The sequence below is a fragment of the Oncorhynchus mykiss genome, chromosome 5, assembly GCF_013265735.2.
Source record: "Oncorhynchus mykiss isolate Arlee chromosome 5, USDA_OmykA_1.1, whole genome shotgun sequence".
Taxonomy (NCBI): Eukaryota; Metazoa; Chordata; class Actinopteri; order Salmoniformes; family Salmonidae; genus Oncorhynchus; species Oncorhynchus mykiss.
The window spans coordinates 28,346,604-28,356,264 of NC_048569.1; the positions used below are offsets into that span (position 1 = coordinate 28,346,604).

The 9,661-nt window shown below is 39.3% G+C and overlaps 1 protein-coding gene across 5 annotated transcripts in view; it reads left to right on the forward strand.

Moving 5' to 3' along the window:
- The window catches only part of ank1b (ankyrin 1, erythrocytic b), a 77,082-nt gene extending 76,767 nt beyond the window's left edge, over positions 1 to 315 (forward strand). For all 5 annotated transcript variants that reach the window (XM_036977199.1, XM_036977201.1, XM_036977200.1 and 2 more), the window contains one exon: positions 189 to 315. The gene's annotated coding sequence lies outside the window, so the exon portion shown is untranslated. The remainder of the gene's footprint in view (positions 1 to 188) is intronic.
- Positions 316 to 9,661: the final 9,346 nt, after the last annotated feature.

The window sequence follows — 9,661 nt, forward strand, 5'->3', positions numbered from 1 at the left end:
AGAATCTTTGTCCGACAGCTCTCACTTGTTATCTTTAGGTGTTGTTCATTTTTTATTTCATCAGTTACTTGTTACTTCATCATCTTGTCTGGATACCTCTGTCCATCTCTTTAAATGTGACGAGATTGTAGTAGTTTAAAAAACAATTCCCTTTTTACTGAATTCTGTTTTTTTTCCTGTTCCCCTAGGACCCGACATCCACTGCCAAACTATCCTCCACAAACACAAAGTCAGGTAACAGAGGGAAATGAGGAAAAGATTGAGAGGAGAGAAGAGGGAATGAAGACTGATAGAAAGACTAAGATCTGCAAACCACAAATACAAACACAAAATCATCTGCAGAACGACCCTGGAGTTCCACAGCAAGAGGAAAAGAGACAGAGATCTACTTGTAGTTTTGTAACATTTTTTTAAAGAAAAAGATACTAAACTAGAGTAGAGCATGATTTTTTTTCTATGAAAAACATGACAAAATCCACCCCCCAAAAAATGCAACAAAAAAGTGCTTCCTGTCAACTGTAACCGCATGATTGACTGATGGTGCATGACCTTTGAACTGTCATTATCTACAAACTGAAGGGGTACAAGGTACACGGCGACCCAGGACTGGGTCAGGGGTGAGTTTAAGGATACCTTTTCCCCCAAAAGGGAGTGGTTTGTGTAAGCAAGTTGAGTCTGGTAACACTACAGCCAAAAAAGTGAAGTATTTTTTTCCCAAAACTGATTGGTACGATACATCGAAGCCAATGCTGAGCCTACCAATGCTTCATTCACTTGGACCCTATTTCCCTGTTATTCTATGTGATATATTCTCTATGCTTTGTGGATGTGTGTCTGTGTGTGTACCTTTACTGCTCGTGTTCTCTCGCTTCAGGCTTGGCACTGAGAATTGTCCTGGTTGGTCGGTGCTCCTGCTCGTGAGCGTCTGTCTGCTTGTGCCGTCGTTTCTTTGTGAATGCGCTTCTTGTGTTTCTTTAGTGTTGTCAACCCCAGTTCCATTTTGTCTAACTTTGATAGGGAATCACTTTCTCCCCCTGTTTTACGCAGACAAAGTTTTTTTTCTTCAGATATGGTTAGTTGATTGATAGCATTGTGTGACAGCCAGTGGACTCTAAGATTCTTACCCAACACATCCCTGATTTACAGTAGCATGATGTGCCCTTCCCCTCATACCACCCTCACCTCCGATACGTTGACACCACACTCCTCTCCATCAACTCCTGTAGCTCCAACTTATGTCTCTAGCCTATCAGCTTCAACCTTTGCTCTCTCTCTCTCTCTTTTTCTCTCATCCTCTCTGTTTGCTTTGGCTGTAGCACCTCATGGCTTCGTTCTTTTATGGTTCACATTAGATTGTGCTTTCGGTTTTAGGGGGTGAAGAAGATAGGGGAATAATGAACAGTGTGGATAATCATATTTATGGGAACGATATGGAAGTATATGTGGAAGTTTAGATGAGATTCTAGAGACTGGCGTAGCTAATCAAGTAAGGACATACTGGCAGATAGCACTGTGACCGCCCAACTTAACACTGACCCCTGAGCCCATGTACCTTGTACTGTGAACTTACACACACACACACACCTCATACATGCATACATACAAACACACACATAACCATTATACACACTCGCACATATCACTAATACACACATGCACATACAGTAATTGATCTATTGTGCCCTAGTTGTTATGAGAAGCCAGGTCAGGCTCAGCTGATGTACTTTGGTGTCTGCCACAGCAATAATATCCGACAAGGAGAACACAGAGGGATATATACAGTTGAAGTCGGAAGTTTACATACACTTAGGTTGGAATCATTAACTTGTTTTTCAACCACTCCACACATTTCTTGTAGATTATTTCACTTATAATTCACTGTATCACAATTCCAGTGGGCCAGAAATGTACATACACTAAGTTGACTGTGCCTTTAAACAGCTTAGAAAATTCCAGAAAATTATGTCATGGCTTTAGAAGCTTCTGATAGGCTAATTATCGTCATTTGAGTCAATTGGAGGTGTACCTGTGGATGTATTTCAAGGCCTACCTTCAAACTCAATGCCTCTTTGCTTGACATCATGGGAAAATCGAAAGAAATCAGCCAAAACCTCAGAAAACAAATTCTAGACCTCCACAAGTCTGGTTCATCCTTGGGAGCAATTTCCAAACATCTGAAGGTACCATGTCCATTTGTACAAACAATAGTACGCAAATATAAACACCATGGAACCACGCAGCCGTCACACCACTCAGGAAGGAGACGCGTTCTGTCTGCTAGAGATGAACGTACTTTGGCGCAAAAAGTGCAAATCAATCCCAGAACAACAGCAAAGGACCTTGTGAAGATGCTGGAGGAAACAGGTACAAAAGTATCTATATCCACAGTAAAACGAGTCCTATATCAACATAAACTGAAAAGCCGCTCAGCAAGGAAGAAGCCACTGCTCCAAAACCGCCATAAAAAAGCCAGACTACAGTTTGCAACTGCACATGGGGACAAAGATCGTACTTTTTGAGAAATGTCCTCTGGTCTGATGAAACAAAAATAGAACAGACCATTGTTATGTTTGGAGGAAAAAGGGGGAGGCTTGTAAACCTAAGAACACCATCCCAACCGTGAAGCAAGGGGGTGGCAGCATCATGTTGTGGGGGTGCTTTGCTGCAGGAGGGACTGGTGCACTTCACAAAATAGATGGAAGGATAATTATGTGGATACATTGAAGCAACATCTCAAGACATCAGTCAGGAAGTTAAAGCTTGGCCTCAAATGGGTCTTCCAAATGGACAATGAGACCAAGCATACTTCCAAAGTTGTGGCAAAATGGCTTAACCTCTCTAGGGTATGTGCGTCCCACCTGGCCAACACCCAGTGAGATTGCAGAGCGCCAAATTCAAATACAGAAATACTCATTATAAAAATTCTGAAAACAAAACATATTTTACATAGGTTTAAAGATTAACTTCTTGTGAATCCAACCACGGTGTCAGATTTTTAAAATGCTTTACGGCGAAAGCATACCTTACGATTATTTGAGAACATAGCCCAGCAGACAAATCATTACAAACAGTAACCAGCCAAGTAGAAGAGTTACACAAGTCAGAAATAGAGATAAAATGAATCCCTTACCTTTGATGATCTTCATATGGTTGCACTCAGAAGACATTCATTTACTCAAATGTTCCTTTTGTTCGATAAAGTCTCTTTATATACAAAAACCTCCGTTTTTTTAACACATTTTCTTCAGTAATCCACAGGCTCAAATGCAGTCAAAACAGGTAGACAAAAAAATCCAAATTGTATCCGTAAAGTTCATAGAAACATGTCAAACGATGTTTATATTCAATCCTCAGGTTGTTTTTGGCCTAAATAATCGATAATATTTCAACCGGACAATAACGTTGTCAATCTAAAAGGTAAAAAAGAAAGGCACTCTCTCTGGTAGCGCGCATGAAAAAGCTCTGTGACACGGCAGGATCCACTCATTCAGACTGTTCTTACTCCCTCATTTTTCAGAATACAAGCCTGAAACAATTTCTAAAGACTGTTGACATCTAGTGGAAGGCATAGGAACTGCAATTTGAGTCCTAAGTCAATGGATACTGTAATGGCATTGAATAGAAAACTACAAAACCAACAAAAAAACCTACTTCCTGAATTGATTTTTCTCAGGTTTTTTCCTGCCAAATCAGTTCTGTTATACTCACAGACACTATTTTAACAGTTTTGGAAACTCTAGAGTGTTTTCTATCCAAATCTATATGCATATCGTATCTTCTGGGCCCGAGTAGCAGGCAGTTTAATTTGGGCATGCTTTTCATCCAAAATTCAGAATGCTGCCCTTTACCCTAGAAAAGTTAAGGACACCAAAGTCAAGGTATTGAAGTGGCCATCACAAAGCCCTGACCTCAATCTTATAGAACATTTGTGGGCAGAACTAAAAAAGCATGTGTGAGCAAGGAGGCCTACACACCTGACTCAGTTACACCAGCTCTGTCAGGAGGAATGGGCCAAAATTCACCCAACTCATTGTGGGAAGCTAGTGGAAGGCTACCCGAAACATTTGACCCAAGTTAAAAAATGTAAAGGCAATGTTACCAAATACTAATTGAGTGTATGTAAACTTCTGACCCACTGGGAATGCGATGAAAGAAATTAAACCTGAAATAAATCATTCTCTCTACTAATATTCTGACATTTCACATTCTTAAAATAAAGTGGTGATCCTAACTGACCCAAGACAGGGTATTTTGATAGGATTAAATGTCAGGAACTGTGAAAACTGAGTTTAATTGTATTTGTCTAAGGTGTATGTAAACTTCCGACTTCAACTGTATATACAGTATACTGTGTGCGTGTGTGTGTGTGTGTGTGTACCAGTCATTTTGAACATGCCTACTCATTCAAGGGTTTTTCTTTATTTTTACTAGTTTTTACATTGTAGAATAATAGTGAAGACGTCAAAACTATGAAATAACACATATAGAATCATGTAGTAACCAGAGTGTTCAACAAATAAAAATATATTTTTGATTTTACATTCTTCAAAGTAGCCACCCTTTGGTTGATGAAAGCTTTGCACACTCTTGGCATTCTCTCAACCTGCTTCACCTGGAATGCTTTTCCAACAGTCTTGAAGGAGTTCCCACATATGCTGAGCACTTGTTGGCTGGTTTTCCTTCACACTGCGGTTCAACTCAACCCAGCTGATTGTGGAGAGCAGATTCATCATAGCGCTTGATGGTTTTTGCGACTGCACTTGAAGTTCTTCAGATTTTCCGAATTGACTGCCCTTCATGTCTTAAAGTAACAATGGACTGTCGTTTCTCTTTGCTTATTTGAGCTGTTCTTGCCATAATATGGACTTGGTCTTTTACCAAAGCTATCTTCTGTATACCACCCCTATCTTGTCACAACACAACGGATTGACTCAAATGCATTAAGAAGGAAAGAAATTTCACAAATTAACTTTTAACAAGGTGCACTTGTTAATTGAAATGCATTCCAGGTGACTACCTCATGAAGCTGGTTCAGAGAATGTCAAGGGTGTGCAAAGCTGTCATCAAGTCAAAGGGTGGCTACTTTTATTTTTTGGTTACTACATGATTCCAAAATGTTATTTCATAGTTTTGATGTCTATTATTCTACAATAAAGAGAAATAAAAAATAAAGAGGAAACCATTGAATGAGTAGGTGTGTCCAAACTTTTGACTGGTACTGTATATACAGTATGCATATGGTGGTTGGGTGGGTGTTCTGTATATGCACATTATGGTAGCATTAAAAACATTTCTCTCTCTTGCATGTATACAAAAGGTACAATCCAAGACTGTATGCAAATGGTTTTCCCCTCACAAATGTGATCCTTTCAATGTATTCACCAATGTCATTCAACAATGGTATCTCCTTAGTTGCATTGATGTTGATGTACTAGTGTGGTGGCACTCCCACCTGGTGTTGTAAAGAGGTATCACAGACTACATAACGGTTGTATGGGGGGAAAGGGGAATACTTTAGGAAATGGGAAAGGAAAAGGAAAGGGGGATACCAAGTCAGTTGTACAACTGAATGCATTCAATTGAAATGTGTCTTCCGCATTTAACCCAACCCCTCTGAATCAGAAAATGGTTTGGTCCAGCACTTAACGTAGCAGATATTATCCAGGATATGCTAACTTCATCCATTGCATCTTGGGAATGAATATCTCGTGGTAGCACTCATTTACGGAGAAAAATATAATATGTATCATAACCACTGTAACTGGAGTAAAAAAATACACTGAATTTGGTATTTCTATTTATTATGGATCCCCATTAGCTGCTGCCAAGGTAGCAGCTACTCTTCCTGGAGTCCAGCAAAATGAAGGCAGTTATATACAATTAATATTATTACATTACATTTCACAACATATTTCTCAACACATTAAGTGTGTGCCCTCAGGCCACTACTGTACTACCACATATCTTCAACACAAAATCAATGTGTACATGTGTGTATAGTGCATATGTTATGTGTGTGTGTCTCTTCACAGTCCCTGCTGTTCCAGTTTTCATTTTTTTTATCAGATTTTACTGCATGCACGAGTTACTTGTAGAATAGAGTTCCATGTAGGACTGACACTATGTAGTACTGTTCACCTCCCATACTCTGTTCTGCCTCTGGTGGCATGTCCCTCTTTGTGGCACCTGACCACACGACTGGACAGTAGTCCAGGTGCGACAAAACTGTAGCCTGTAGGACCTGCCTTGTTGATAGCGACATTTGTGTAAGTGTCGTACATGTTGAATGCCCTTATGCCCTTCTCTATAAGCATGCTGAAAATCTGTTGTTACTGTGAAATAGCATTGTATCTGGTCAAACACTATTTTTTTCAAAAGTTTACAAAGGGTCGGTAATAGGCTGATTGGTCGGCTATTTGAGCCATTAAAGGGTGCTTTGCTATTCTTGGGTAGCGGAATTACTTTTTCTTCACTTTTTTGTTGGCTTAGATTGAAGAGATGGAAAATAGGAGTAGCAATGTCGTCCACTATCATCCTCAGTAATTGTCCATCCAATTTTGTCAGACCCAGGTAGCTTGTCATTGTTGATAGACAAAAATAATGTTTTCACCTCTTCCACATTCACTTTACGGAATTCAAAATTACAATGCTTGGTCAGTTATGCATGGATGTGTAGGTTCAGAATTTGTTTTTGGCATGTCAGGCTTAAGTTTGCTAATCTTGCCAATGAAAAAATCATTAAAGTAGTTGGCGATATCAGTGGCTTTTGTGATGCATGAGCCATCTGATTCAATGAATGATGTTGTCGAGTTCGCAGTTTTGCCCAACATTTCATTTAAGGTGCTCCAAGGCATTTTACTATCATTATTTATATAATTGATCGTTGCTTCATAGTACAGTTCTTTTTTTGTCACATGAATGACTGAGTGAATAGATTAGTAACACATCACAGACCTGCCAATCAGTGCACATTGAAACCTTATCTGTTATGCCACATATATCAGATATAACTTATCGTTCACTCTTATTCAACTCAGGTTTCAGTTCTAGCAGGATCCCATGTGTGTGTGTGTGTGTGTGTGTGTGTGTGTGTGTGTGTGTGTGTGTGTGTGTGTGTGTGTGTGTGAGATGGGTTACAGGTGAGCCTCCACTCTCCAGGTCATTTTTCTGTTTAAACAGCAGTGGAGATGATTGACTTATGTTGCTGCTTTGGGTCTGAATAGGCTGATGATGAATACAAGTGAAACTCTCAATCAGCAATGGATAAGTCAATCAATGTATCAATCAGATTTTCCACAACAAGACACTGAGAACAGATATGGATGAAATATAGAGACCACAGTCTGAAATGTATTTAAAATGGATGATCAGCATGTTTGATGAGTCTCAGATTAAGGGTAACTGTGTGTTGGCTTAGAGGTTTTTGATTTTTTCATTTCCAATATCAAACTGAGCTGGTCCACAACACTTTGCACTGTGAGAACTGTAGACTCCACCTGTGTGTGTGTGCGTGTGCGTGTGCTTGCTGTGTTCAAGAGGTTGATGGGAGGGTTAACTGTTAACTGTTGCAAAGAATAGAGATCACCTATACTCCTTTAGAATGGATACATGACAATATTAACGCAATATCATATTACTCTCTACTAAGGAATGCAACTGCACACATGCACAGAAAATGTTTTTATGAAAATAGATTACAAAATATATTGAATTAGAATGCTATGCACCCTTATAGAGTTGTTATAGATGTTCTTTAAGCATATTAACTAGACTATAGGCAAACGCCCACATCATGGGGACTGTAGAGGCTTTGTGGGTATTTCAACTTGTTTACTTTTCTTTTTTATTGTCATGGAGAGAGGGGGAAAAAAACATGAATATGTATACAACCTTTGTTTCAATCAGATTCCTTCTGACACGAAGATATGTATAGATCAGGGTTCCCCAACTTGTGGCCTGCGGGTGATCTTCTTTGCTCCCCCCCACACACACACAGTTTTCTGAGCCCAAACACGTTGAATTTTTTTGTTGGACATAAACGTGTAAAAACACCAGCAATTCAGCTCCAAGTGATTTTAATTTTGCAAATATGTTCCAAAGTATTCCCACACATAATAGAGATACAGTACCAGTTAAACGTTTGGACACCTACTCATTCAAGGGTTTTTCTTTATTTGTACTATTTTCTACATTGTAGAATAATAGTAAAAATAAAGACAAACCCTGGAATGTGTAGTTGTGTCCAAACGTTTGACTGGTACTGTATATGTGATCATATACAAATGTAAGCAAGGTTTGAAATTATTATGTTTTAATCAAATGTTATATCTGTTTGGGCTTCTTGCGGTCAATTTGCGGTCTACAAATGATTTTTTAATATGTTCTGGCTCCTTGACCATCCGCTCAAGAAAAAATTGGCCCGCGGCTGTATCGTAGTTGATGATCCCTGGTGTAGATGATCTACCATGTACACCAGCTCCAACCATTTACAGAAATGAATAAAGAAAGATGTGAACATAACTGATGTGTTGTCTTACACACTTTGATGTGTTTGAGAATCAAATGTAAATTGTTGTACGTTTGGAAATGTAACTCTATGGGCATGTGTACAGTATAAAGCGGTGGTGCCGTTTAAGATGAGGGAGGACAATGTATTTTTTTCATGAGCATGGACGTATTTCTTTTACAGCATATTGGATGACTGTCATTAATTTTCAATTCACCCAGTTCAATGTAACAGTGATAGGTTTAGGCTACTGCATGATACTCTAATTTTCCTTATACCCATCATGAGGTTGCCACAACCTAGCCTATGAATGAAAGTTTACAACGTAGGTGCACACCGGTCAAGAGAAAGATTTTAGGTGACAAGCAGTGACACATGCACAGATAGTGACACATTCAATACCGCCTTGCACACTCTTGCCTGCATCTAGCTGATATAGGGTGTAATCGTTAGTCCAACAGTTGCAAACAAGCATTTTTATTAGACAATTTCAGGTGTGTTTCTCCCCGTTTTGTTCCATTTACTTCCGTTTCAGAAACGTTTTTCATCAGAATCGGCAGAATGAATACACCCCTGATCCTGTGTAAACACAGTACACTTTCATAGCAGGTACGTTTTATTTCTTCTCACATCTATGTGGTCTCCTCCTCTCACCTTTTCCTTTCGCTTGTGGACATCAATGCACAACACATCAGCTGTATGTGACCAGACGAAAACAAACTTTCCAAGCCAAACCATATTATAACCGGTACACACAGCCTACATCGTTGTCACCATATTAGCTAAAGTAAAGTCATAGTCAACATAGCTAATAGAACTAACGAGTTAGTAAATCCGCTACAATCATGCAGTAACATTACAGTGTACAGTCAGTAAGCAGTTTGGCACTTACACCGGCGGGCCCGGGTGGCAATAAATTGGTCAAACCAAAAGCTTACCTTGACTTAGAAGAGTTCCAGTGTTGTGTTGGATAGTCATAGCCAGCTAGCTAACATAGTATCCCTGTATTTGAGCAGGTTTTTTGAGTAGGCCCAAACTAGCTAGCCGCATTTGCTAGCTAAGTAAGTGAAAAACATGATGAAATCCCTCTCTCTCATCTCTCTCTTGCTTTTCCTTTATTAAGGAAGAAATTCATTTGTCCAGAACTGCTTAACT